General features: G+C 41.1%; 1 protein-coding gene across 1 annotated transcript in view; it reads right to left on the bottom strand.

Annotated features, from left to right (window-relative positions):
• SPAG16 (sperm associated antigen 16) overlaps positions 1 to 13,676 on the bottom strand; it is a 360,532-nt gene that overhangs the window by 87,010 nt on the left and 259,846 nt on the right. The gene's annotated exons all lie outside the window — the stretch shown is intronic.

The following is a 13,676-nucleotide window of genomic DNA, read 5'->3' as shown; positions in this document are numbered from 1 at the left end:
AGAGCCACAGGACCATAATCCACATGTAGTTATACACAAGGTGGATGTCAGCTGTGTGTTACAAGTATGATTTGCTCTCAGCTATGTAGAAACCCAGTCTGTGTCATTTTGGATGTGCTGAATTATTCATTCACCACAGTACTACTCAAACTTATAATCACAGAGAACATCAGGACAAATCACAGACGTGAACTTCAAATATAAGAACAGAAGAGCTTTTATAGCAGCAAAAGGAAAGTAACAACAGAAAACAAATGAGCAAGGAATGAAAAGGAATTATTATAAAATATGTACCACAACCCTGGTTAGTGTAAGAGTTTGAAGTGGGCAGCCCCAGGAGCCCTTTGGCCAGCAGCAGGCACATGCAGAGATTTAAACTCAAGGCTTTCAGTGAAGCTGTGTTTGGAAAACTTCAGAGCTGGGATGAGTGAGCTAACCAAGCACTACCAGGCAGAGCAGCCTGCTGCAGGTTCAGACTGTATCTTCCCAGCTGGATGCCCTGCAATGTGCCAGGAGATGCCCTACAGTGCCTGCTGGCAGGGACTGGCTTGGTTGGGTTACAGAACTGCCACCCAGAGCATGCTGCAGTTTCAAGAAGGGGAGGTCACAGGCTCAGACTTCTCTTCCATTCAAAGGACCAACACTGAGATTCAAGACATCCTCCACCTTGTCCACAAAGCCCAAGGTTGCCACAGAGAACCTGCTGCACAAGGTACACAATGCCATGGGGATGCTCAGCACTTCCAGGCAAACACTGTTGGCCTCCTCTCCAAACATCGTGTGTACCTACCAAATTTTAGGCTGTGGGCAATATTTCAGGAGGGCACCTTTTTTTCATTAGCTGAAGGCTTCTGAATGAGGTGATGCTTAATAATTTCTATGGGCTTGGTTCTTCTTGATTTCCATTCCCATTTCCTTTCCCTATGATTTGCTCTGATGCCAGGGAAGAAGCATTCATTATACTCAATAACCTTGTGTTTATTATGCCTGCAATATCCCATAAAGCATCAGTTGTCTACTAATTTCCTCAAATAAATGTGCTAATTAAGAAATAAAAATTAGCAGAACATTGCATCTATCACAATACCTGCATCGTAAGGCGCAGCAGTCCCAGTCTCAGCCTCCTGCAACTCCACATGAGATGCAGGAGCTGGAACAGGAAAGCTGTGAGTTTCTCAAGCCAGGTTGTTCACTCATTCCTGGCACTTGTAGCTGCCCAGGGAAGAAGGTGGAGGAGCCCCCTGAGCCACAGTGCTGAGTGAGGCCAACACTGGCACAGATCTGCCCTGCTTGTGGTCTGACTCAGAGGCTTCTGCTTAAATGAAGCCCTTTATTTTGCTGGCCCATCAGCCAATGACTCCTAGTTGTGCCAGTGCCTAAACTTAGCTTGCAAGCACAGCTAAAATACTAATCATTCATTTCAGTCATTTATAAATACCTGTTATGCTATCAGGTACATTCCAAATGCCACTCAGGATGGCTGGCTAGGGCATGGAGTTGAAGGAAAAAGAATACACAATAGAAAATAAAACCCCTCAATACTGGACACAAAATGGAGAGGGCTAATTCCACTGATGTAAGGAAAGACCTGTTTGGCCAGATACACATAATTGTCTACCAGAGTTTTAAGGAGACAGCTGGAACTGCAGTCTGGAACACAGAAAGTGATGATCCTGAATAAAAGGCTGTTATCAACTATCACTACTACAGTTCTGGCAAGGAAGCCAGGGAAGACAATGGATTTAACAGGCTATGTTTTAAATTCCTCTTTTTTTCATGGACTGAAGAGTAAAAGTCTCAAATTCAGTGAACCTTGCACTCCCAGGACAGTGTTAACAATTTAACTCCTGATTTTAATATCCAACATCAGCTGAGCAACCAAAACACTTTCTATTATACAGACATATGTCTTTGTTTGAAGGAATTGCTGACTCCAGTGGGAATTGTGATCCATTTCTTTGAGGATGAGGCCATGCAAAGTAGGCCAGGTGACCCATATAGCAATAACTTAAATCCCTCTCCTCTGTGATGGATTCCAAAGGCACCTGTGCATTATTCCAGCCATCACCAAGCAGCTGCAATCCCACCAGGCAGAGCAGTACAGAGAGCTGACTGATTTTGGAACTCCTGAGACACAGCCTGGACAGGCTGGCTTGGCTTCTTAACAGGAAACACAAGTCCAAAATCTCAGAATGAGGTGATTAAATATTTGCCAGAAGCAGAAAGTATTCAAACAGGAGTTTAACAGAACATTAAATATGAAATTAACTGAAATTGCTCCTGAAGCAGCTGCTTAACCTGGTCCAAGGAGCAGAGGAATGAAAGGTGGCAAATATGACAGCAACTTCTGAAAGGAGCCTGAGAAACCACCAGCTGGTACCTGAGACTTATTTACAGGTCCAATAAACTCAGTTGTATAATCAGGAACAGATTGAGCTGGTGCATGGGGAAATGCAATACCACAGTGAAGAGTTATCACAGCTTTTACAGCACAAAGCACAGATCAGAAATTGGCTCTTTGATGGTGCCGAGAAGCACAGGACATAAGATGGATAAGGATCTGGCTGACATAAGATACTTGAATTTCCAACAATTTTGATGACCAAAGTTGGGAGGGAGAAAAATGGAATTTTTCCAATAGGATGTAGTGAGAAAAAATACAGATCACCAGAAGAAGGGAACATTTATTCTGGGACCTGTGCTTGTCAGCACTTCAAAAATCTCTTTTTTTTAAAGGACGTGAAGGTGAGCACTAAGAATATAAAATTATTCATGTTTTTCAAGACAACAGCACATTTCACTGAATGATTGAAGAATCTCAAGATGGTGGATTAAATAATAAAAAGGCACATGAAAGTGAATTCTGAGAAACATTAAATGATTCAAATAAACAAAATTATTCTTAATTAATCCAGTGACAGACAGTAAACTAGCCTTTGTCATTCAGGACAGACATCTGCCAGCCACCACAGATACCTCTTTGAAAACATCACCTTGTTATAATGTCAAGATTTAAGACTGGGGGAAAACCCAAAAGCTAGAGAAGAAAATAATAAAAAAAACCCTCTTTAGGCCTCTAATTAAAACCCTGATTTAAGCATATTTTGAAAACATCATACCAGACTCATTGCTCTTCTCCATTTTTGAAAGAAGTACCCAAAGTAAGATTTACAGAAGGGCAGCAAATGAAGAAAGAGGAGGAATGGCTTATGTATTCAGGAGATTAAATAGACACAGACTCTAAAGCTCCACAAAGAGAGCAGGGAAGATGTGCCAGCAAGAACAGGTTGAACAAGGAACAATTATTCAATAATTCCCACAGTATGAGAATCAGAATGTATCATTAAGAGATTTAAAGCACAGGGAGGGAGGTCCTTCTGCACGGCTATGGGATCTGCTGGAAATACAAAGAAGTGCCAAACCAGATGTTTAACAGAGGATAGATCCATGATCATTGAAATGTATGAGGACCCAGTTCTGGGAGCCCTGATCCACAGGGAAACAGCAGCACTCCTCACTCTGGGTTTATCTGTTTGCCCTCAGCATCACCTCCTGCCCAGTGCCAGAGCAGGGACACTGCCACAAGAGACCAGAAACGCTCTGCTTTTCTTTCTCTTCTGTGTTTGCAGGCAGGTCACAGGTACTGCACACATATTCACTTGCAATATAAAATGTCAAAATAGGGAAATGATGTTTGACATCAACCCAACATTAAAGAATTCACTGTGATCACAACCTCTTTGGTGTTCTAGCAGGGGGAAAAAAAGATTAAGATATTTCTGTTTTTCACTCAATTTAGTTTAGGAAGACTGAAAGTAAGTAGATTTTACCCTACTCCCCAAGAGCATGTGATACTCAGAGAGATAACAGCTCTATATAAAAGGTATTTTCATGAGTTGAAAAACAGGCAAAGAAATAAAGGAAGTTCATTCCAGAGGAAAAAAAACCCCAAAAAAACAAACAAACAGCTCAAATATGCAAGTCAGGCATTAGAGGTTGTTTATTTCCTTGCTTATTTTCCCATTCATCATTATGTATAATATTTTGCCACAGAAAAAGAAAGGGAAATAAAATACTTTATTCAGTTGCCCAAAAGTTTCAATACAAAAACTCTTTCTGCCCAGGAAATGACCATGGGCTTTCTGGTGGGAGACTTTACAAAAGGACAGGCAATATTTATGAGCAGTTTGAAGGTTTCCTAGTGAATATCCATCTGGACAAAGTGGATATGCAAGCTTTGCACTCCCTCTCTCTCTCTTTCCTAGGTCAGTTATCTAATCCTAAAGTTACATCCAATTTTGTCTGAGGAATAGCTCTGCATAAGTGTAAGTTAAATGCCTCAAAGGCATCTAAATCAGAATATTCTTAGTAGTGGAACAGCTTTAAAAACAAATTAAAATCGTGCTTTCATGACAAAGGGGATTTGGTCTCAGGCTTCAAATTCCTTTCAAGGAAATCTGTTTGCTTTGTACCCATGCAGGCTTGACAAAAAGAGGCTGCAGATCCTGTGGTGGGAGCAATTGGTAGCATTTTTCCCTTTTCAGCAAAGATGCTGCCAGGCAACTGCAGAAATGCCCTGAACTTTGTCTCACTCACCTTCCTCCACCTGCCCCTTGAAATGCAAGCAGATTGGCCCATAAAAAATAACAAGCACTGCTAGGACATCTATATGGAGATTATATTGTTAATCAATATATTTTGCATGGTCCCATGGATCACTTGTTATTGATGATTATGCACTTTAGCTCCTGTGACAATTTGTCAATGAAATAAAAATAAAAAAGGCTAAGGACAGCATACTTTTAATTCAAAGATGATCTCTTTCTTGAAAAGAGGTGCCATTTTCCAAGCTCTCAAAAGACCTAGCTCATGAATATATTCCATTTACCAAGTGGAAGAGCTGTTCAAGGAATCAAAACTTTCTTGGTAATCACAATACAGGTATCTGAAGGTGAATAATTCTCTTTTAGACTTTGGTTACTTTTAAAAATGAATACTGGAAAAAGAGAAAGTTTGCTAAAAAAGGTAAGTTTTGAGTTACTGAAAATGTGTTATTCAAACTCAGCACAGACTGGCATAGTTTTTACTCCCACAAAAGAGAAAGGAAAATGATAAGAAAAATGATGGTTATGGTCAGCTTTAATTTTTTTTTTTTTTTTTTTTTTTGTATGGAACTGACATTTAATCTCCAGGGTTTAATACAACATATGAAATACTTTGCTTTTTAAGAGGGAAAAGATGAAGTGGGTGAACAGACCAAATTCCCTAAATTATCCTTAAGTTTGAAACGGCATACCTGAGTTACTTAGGCAGCCACAAGAATTACATTTTTCTCCAAAGCATCCCAGCCCCTGTGTTCTCCTTCTCCTCTCTCAGGGTTTGTTTCCCTTAAAGAAAACTCCTCAGTTCTTTGTTTTCCTAAGTGTGTTTTCTCCACTCCCAACACAAGTCTGGGTCAGCCCACAAAGCTCCCAGTTAACCAATGACTCCTGATTACTGATGAGCTTATGTTTAATTTCAGCAGCAACAAAGATGCAAGTGGCTGTCCCTTGCAGATTCCCTGACCTACCCTGTCCTTGGCAGAGAATGCCATGTCCATTCCACCTTCCATATTTAACATAGAAAGGACACAAAAAAAACTAAACCAATATTAATATGAATGCAGTATTGCATTCATCTTTCCATACAGATGCTGTACTCAAAGCACAGGACCTTGAGAGCTGTCGATATTTAAGAGGAGCTTTCATGGAAGAAAGGCTGTGATGACTTTCAGAGGTCATCCCTGACTGTCTGCAGGAGTAAGTTAAATCAGGAGATGAAGCTCTTGTATCTAAGCCAGGCTTGGGATGGAGCTGTGCAGTCTGAGTGAAAGTAAAGAGTTCTATCACTGTAAATACATTCAAAGGGGGAGTGTGCTAATTGCAGCACTCTGTGAGCTGGAATTAATATAAACAGTAAATATAAAATAGAAACCATGAACCTGGTAAAGTTACAAAAGCAGTAAATGCTGGAGATGAGATGTTGAATACATTATTATTTTAAAACTTGTGCCCAGTTAAAATGAGTTTATAAAAAAAGCCAACTTCTTGCAAGCCATTTTAATTCAGTTTGTGGATAGCTGCTGGAGAATCAAAATTTTGATCAGTTATGCCCCACTTGGGATACATAAAGCTCAAATTTTCAGCTTCTGTTAGTTTAATACAAGGATGGCAAAAATCATGTGGACATTCCCTTCATTTACTCTTGGAACAAACAATTTTCTCATCACCATGTTTTGGCTGTCTGCCTGAACTGCTGAAACCGTTGCTTCTCCTTGAACATTTAACCAGTCAGATAATAACCCAGTCAACCTGAGGTCCTCAAAAAAACCCCTATCAGGTCAATATATTGCTCCAATGAGGAACAAGCCTGGCTTCCAGAACATTGTTTTTACGTGGGAAATCTGCAGGCAAGGGAGATGGGGATATTCAGGACTAGAGCCTGTACTTGAAAAAGGCTGGCTCTATTAAATAGCTGTCCATCTCCTGGCACTCCAGGGAAGGAAGCATGCCCCTCTAACAAAGATGAAGGGAATATCAATGGGGCTAATCTCTTCAAAGTGTTTAGTGCTCAAAGCAACTGCCTGCAGTAGCACAGTCCCCACCCTCATTAGCTCAGCAAACACAGCCAGAGACAAAACGTTACCTGCAACCAGGGCAAAAAATGTAAAATACAGGGGTTCCAAGCCACCTCCCTCCCCCTTCCAAAGGGCAAATATTTCATACATTTAAAATTATGTCTGTACTGAAAATAAAGTCGTATATTTTAAGAATCCCTTTTCTTTCCCTTCCAGCACATTTAAATATTGTGGCATTTGCTCATATTGAAAAATGGTCATGACACAACAGAAATACTGCACAGAACAACTCTCTCCCTGATCAACAAAGGGGGAAAAATTCATTGCCAGCTTTTTCCCTTTGGTAAACTGCAATGGTCAGAAATAAGGAGAGTGATAGTTTCATATCCCACGAAACAAGGAGACAAAGTGATCTGTCAATCAGCTCATATTTGTGTAAGTCCAATCTACCCATTGCCTCCAAATTAAAGAATTATTATAGTCAGGAAAACAGATGTTGTGAATGAGAAGAAATGGCATACAGCAGCAGAGAGGGACAGAGTGAGAATTACGAGACCAGGAATTACTGTTGAATAATTCAGTCTTCCAGCACATCCTTTTATTCCCATGCTGACCATAGGAGTAATTATGGATGGTCAACAGACGTTGCAAGCACTCCTCAGGGAAAGAGGCTGACAGGGGCGTCTTGTGGATCTGACTTCTGAGGCAAAGCAGCACGATCAGGGCTGGAAAATAGGTCATGGGTTGTGTAAACCAACTCACACTACCGGGATCTCTGCAGGGAGCCCACTAATGGATTCACTAGTGCAAACACATGGGCTGAGCGGGCTACCTAGGGACAAAACATCAATATTGAGGCAGTGTCAAACAGCACACACTTGGGGCAACAGCATCTGCTCTGCCAAAGCAGGGATTTCTGCTTGAGGCACAAAGGACAAAACCTTTTTCCCAGTTTGGCTGAGGTGAACCAGCCCACCAGTACTCCTTCTATGCAAGGTATCACTTGTGAAAATCTTTGGCTTGTATAAAAACAGCTCAGTCAACAAATGGACCTGAAAGTTTATCTCCCACCCATCAGTTTAAAGTAGGGAACCACATTCAAACATGGACCAAACATGTATCACAGGCTTTAAAGAGGAGTTTTATAAAGGGATACTCAAGTTTAGGCAGAAGAGAAAGAGAAAAAGAGAGGGACAAGACAAAGGAGAAATAGAGAGACATCACTGCTTGAAACTTGCCAGCATAAAGGAAGAGAGAGACGGGGAGGGAGGGAGGAAGGGAGGGAGGGAGGAAGGGAGGGAGGGAGGAAGGGAGGAAGGGAGGAAGGGAGGAAGGGAGGAAGGGAGGAAGGGAGGAAGGGAGGAAGGGAGGAAGGAAGGAAGGGAGGAAGGGAGGAAGAGAGGAGGAAGGAAGGAAGGAAGGAAGGAAGGAAGGAAGGAAGGAAGGAAGGAAGGAAGGAAGGAAGGAAGGAAGGAAGGAAGGAAGGAAGGAAGGAAGGAAGGAAGGAAGGAAGGAAGGAAGGAAGGAAGGAAGGGTCGGAAGGAAGGAAGGAAGGGTCGGAAGGAAGTGTCGGAAGGGAGGGAGGGAGGGAGGGAGGGAGGGAGGGAGGGAGGGAGGGAGGGAGGGAAGGAAGGAGGGGGGGAGGGAGGGAAGGAGGGAGGAAAGAAAGGAGGGAGGGAGGGAGGGGGGGAGGGGAGGGGGGGGGGGGGGGAGGGAGGAAGGGAGGAAGGGAGGAAGGGAGGAAGGAAGGAAGGAAGGAAGGAAGGAAGGAAGGAAGGAAGGAAGGAAGGAAGGAAGGAAGGAAGGAAGGAAGGAAGGAAGGAAGGAAGGAAGGAAGGAAGGAAGGAAGGAAGGAAGGAAGGAAGGAAGGAAGGAAGGAAGGAAGGAAGGGAGGGAGGGAGGAAGGAAGGGAGAGAGGGAGGAAGGAAGGGAGGAAGGGAGGAAGGGAGGAAGGGAGGAAGGGAGGAAGGGAGGAAGGGAGGAAGGGAGGATTTTCCCTGACTACTACTTGGCCAAATTCTATAGGGGATAGAAGAGTCACACACAGATCAGACACACAGCCCTGACAGAGCACTTGGACATGAGCTGAAGCCAAGGAGAAAGTGAAGACGAACTAAAAGTGCTGATTACCAAATAATAAATGGCAAACTAAGATATGCAGGTGGCTGCATTTGTGCTCATTAAGCAAAATCTGTGAGAATGTGGATCAATTATATTTAAAAGAAACAGACCATGTGAATCCTTAGTTTGAAGAAAAGGGTGTATAGGTATGCAGGGAAAGCACACAGATCTTGGAATGCTGACCATAGCAAAACAAACGGTTCTAAAGGGACAGACATGAAGCAATTCCTGATGGGAACAATGAGAGGAACAAGTGGTGTATAATTACAAATGGACTTGAGAAAAGCCTGAATGAGAAGCAAAGCAGGCAGCAAAATAAGTCTCTATTCTCTACATAAAGAGCAAAAGTTTCAAAGATTTGAAAGATGTGCTCCAAAACCATGGCTTGGTCACCTTGCTGCCCTGTCAGGAGGAGTTACAGCACTGTAGCAAGTCTGAACTGAGTAGGAACCAGAACTAGGAGGTGTCTGAGTGAAAAGGCAAATGCCAGGACAAATCCAAATAATTATACTCCTCCTGCATCCCCTGTTGCTGCACCAAAGGAACTGTGGTGATGGAGCACAGCCCACAGCAAAAACAAGGCAAGAAGAAGCCAGGAAGGGGGAAGGAGAGATGTTTGGTTCATGCTGAGACTGGGGAAAGAGGAGAAAAAACACTTACTTTAACAATTGTTTAATTCTACATGTTTTGTTTTTTCTCAATACCCAGAATCAGTGATCAGAAGGTTGTGTTAATTGTCAAGAACTTCAATCAAGTAAAAATTACCCAAGTTGAGGCTGTATTGCCTGTGACAGCATATACATAGTCAGAATTGAGGCAGGAACTCAGGCATTGAACCACAAGGGGAAAAGCACCCTAAGGAATCAATTGATGTTATCAAGTAATCTGCCTTGGAGATTAAAGAACACAGAGCAATAAAGTGTTGTAATAAAAAAAGCTTTTGAGTCAGAAATGGGAGGCATAGGGAGAAACACACATTAATGTCAGCACATAATTGCTCTATGTGGACAAAATCAGATGCCTTTAAAAAGATTACTGCTAAATTCTGTGCTAGAGGATTCTTCTCCCATCAAGTGTGATTTTAACTGTAATCAAAAGGAGACAAATACAAAAAGCAAGTTCCAGAAACTGCAAAACAAGAGGGAAAAAGGGTAAAGATCTTCTGCTCCAGTTCTCTTTATACGTGGACATGGTGGCCACAGTCATCTCCTGAGATGTGCAAGTTGCAGGTGCATCCACTGCTGATTCAGCCTCTAACTCCAAAATCCACTGTAGGCTTCCCAAAAAAAGGAAAGCTTCTTCTATCTCAGAAAACTCTCCACCCTAGCAAGATGAAGCTTTATCTTCTAAGGGCCACTTAAGGGGTGTCAATTAATCAAAAGTGTGAAGGAAAGGAGGAAAGAAGGAGCAAAAACAGACACCTGTCTCTGCCACCTTAACACCAGCTTGTCTTTGCAGTCAATACACCAACCAAAACTGAGGAAATAAAAGAGAAAATTGACAGGGAACCTTACTGCAAGATTGATTTGCAAGGACTACATCTTCCAGTTCTGTTCTGAGCACACAAATTGGTCCAGATCAGGGATCAGGGATGTGAAAACGGTAATTTTGGAACTTTACCTCATGTGTCAGTATCAGTGGAAATTCTAACCATCCGAGCTCTGATCTCCATGCCCCCATCCCTGTGGGGATTGCTTGGGGCTTTAACATTATCAGTAATAGCCCAAATAATGTCAAGTGCAAATATTGAAAATGCTCCAGCGATGACATCCCAGAAATCCTGTCAATAATTCTGTGTTCAGTGTAAGGGTGGGTAATACAGAGACAAAACTTTGTCTCTGCTATTTGACACCAAAAACCACTGCAGAGGAGCAGCAAACTATTGCCACCCATTGGACCAATGTTTGTCTCGTGGTAATGGTGCTGTGTGATGTCATGTGATGTGTAATTAAGCAAATGAAGCTTGCTTTTAGAGAGCAGCGCTGAGCAGTTGCCCTGACCCCACCATGGCTAACAGTGGTACCATCTGTTCACTGTCAGTGTGTCTCCTGCATCCCTAGTATTGTTGTCTCCTAAAATAAACAACTTGTATCACAAGATAATCTTGATCCTGCCATTTCTCAACTTTCACATTCACTTACAGTTTTACATTCTTTTAATCTACTTTTCCTCAGAATAAGACACGCACCTGTAGCCCTTGGGGATGGTCAGAAGCATGGTAAGGTTATTTGTTCATGCTGAGAGCAACACAGCCCAGCCTGGATGGAAGCAGGTTAAATGTTAACACCTCACTCTATCTCCAGAGCTGAAACTAAAGCAGTGCATTTTTCCAAATATTATTTGCTTGCCCTCAGCCTTACTGTAACTGCTCTTGATTTTGGATTGTTGCTGTGAAGTGGGACTTGTTTTGTTTGTTTGTTTTAATGTGCTGTGATAATAAATAAATACATCATAGCACACAAGCTGGGATCTTCTGCACCTTCTCTTGCATATGCAACACTGGGTTGTGATTAATCTTATTTACATTTTCTAAGCAGTTACTGGAAACACAAAAGGTGGTGATAACAGGGTGGTCCAGGGATGCATGAATGCTACAAAAGAATATATGCACGTGGAGATATCAGTTAACTTGCACATAAAAAAGTAGAAGTGAATTTAGTTTAAAAATCAGTTATCCTGTGGTCTATCTTGCACAGCAACTCTGGTCAACCATTCATATCATGTGGAATTCAAAGGAGATGTTATTTGTGTATAAGATCAGAAAAATTTCTGATATTAAACAAAATATTGAAGAGCATTACCCCCAGCACGCTGAGTCCCAGGCAGATCCATCACCACCTTTCACTGAAAGACCATGAGCTTGCTTCAGAAAGCACAGGGCAAAGCAGAAAATCCCCATGAAGTACAGTGCTAATTACTAATGTAGTTATTTTCTGCTCATTCACAAGTATGGAAAAGTCCACCTTTCAGTTGAGCTAAAGAAAAGCTGAGGCAGAGTGCAGCTAAAGCAGGAAGATTTATACACAACTCTTGTCACTGATTTATCTAAGAACTGAGTGTGGCTCTGATAAAGCAGGAGATGGCTTTGGGCTACTATTTAACTAACAGTGCTGGTCAGGCATTTAGGCCTGGAACAGCAATTGGATCACTGGAGCCAGCAAGGCCCATCCCCAAAAATGTCATCAGGAGAACTCAGGTAACTCACAAACTCCTCCTTTGGGAAGCACCTCCCACCTGGTGCATGTAATACCCACAAGGGTAACACCACTTAAAAACAAAAGGTAAGATGATCTTGTCTACACTACATTTTCAAATAATATTACTTGAAAACAGTACAAAGGAAAGCAAAACAAATTCTTCCATTAGCTGGGGCCTTCCCATCTCCAACCTCAATCTCATTTGCTTATACCGCCAAACTTTTCATAAACGTTTTCTATCACTATCAATTTAAATAATTATTGGGCAGAAGAAAAAAACCTGCTCAACCATGTCTCTCTAATCTAGTAATTAAATCCACCTGTAAGAGCTGAACAATTTGTGTCTGTGACTATTAATGCAGTCAAGTATTTTACATTGGGTGTTGTAACATCAGCCAGAGAGACTGAGAAACACAGCTGGAAACTGAGCCATGTTTTGATAAGGAAAATCAACCCAAGCTGCTCAGCAGGCAGAGGTCCTGACTGAGGCAGATGTCCCATTCTCACCAGGCTGTTAAACACAGGATATATTTTATCTATTCTATCCCTCTTGCAGCAGTGTCTCAGCCAGGTATTTGCCTATCTTCAGCCAGCTGGAATTCCATCCTTTTGCATTCTACCTCTTTGTGATCGACCACCCCAATCTGATATCTCTGTTGTGTGGTTACTCCTGCAGAGAAAATATTGGATTTTGTCCAAATGATGGAAAAACATGCCCATTTAGATTACCTGAAGCTGATAACCTTTCTAATGGAAAGTTCCCATCTGGCAGAAATATTGCAAGTGCATTTTTCAGGGATGTGGTTCCACTGCAAATGACCGAACGTTATACACCATAAACAAAGATGTGAAACTCCTTCAAATCCTCCTGAACAAAAAAATGAGCTCTTATTCCAAATGGCACACATAAATACAATAGTGGTTAAACTTGGGAAACTGCCCAAAAATTGACAGTGTCAATGCATTTTTTCTCCCTTGGAAAATGCAAATACCTTATTTAATGATACAGCAGAGAGATCCATGAAATCATTAGACAAATAATGTGAAATCTGATGTCAAAGTTTTCTGCCAAGTGACTCAATATAATGATAATATGCATTCCACAGTATGTGGGTCATTATGACAAAACACCATCATCTTATTTTTCTTTAATGATTCCTTATTATCTCTCATGTTCTATCAAAATTCTATGTTTTATAAACATATAATGCAAATGTATACTTATTTTTCAATATGCCTATATATATTATGTTATATATTATTGTATTATATCATGATATAATATCAATTATATAAATTTTATTGATTATATCATTATATCATGATATAATAATCATTATGATCATTATATCATCATAATATACATTATATCCATGTATATATATAAATATATACATATATCATGTATTACAACATGATATCATGTATTATAACATGTTGCTCTAGCTTTGAGTAAAGCTATTTCCTAAGCTAGGATCTAATTCTGTGCTGCAACATGAATTCTTGTCTGTGCTTTGGAACTGAAGGCTGTTTTAAAACAAAAATGCTTTAGAATGGCCCCTCTTCAAATGAAAATGCAATGTGCATTCACAGTATTGCTGACATGGTAATATGTGGTTGATGATGAAAAATAACTGGTTAATTCAATTCCTTGTGCCTAGTAAGCAGCTCTGTCAGCACGATGAAGTTCTGAGGCAATTATAAGAGGACTTTGTAAGATTAGTTATGAAATGCAGCTCCAG

The sequence above is a fragment of the Pseudopodoces humilis genome, chromosome 8, assembly GCF_049639895.1.
Source record: "Pseudopodoces humilis isolate 2021_Gansu_Grassland_sample_001 chromosome 8, ASM4963989v1, whole genome shotgun sequence".
Classification (NCBI taxonomy): domain Eukaryota; kingdom Metazoa; phylum Chordata; class Aves; order Passeriformes; family Paridae; genus Pseudopodoces; species Pseudopodoces humilis.
This window is presented reverse-complemented; position numbering and strand designations above follow the sequence as displayed.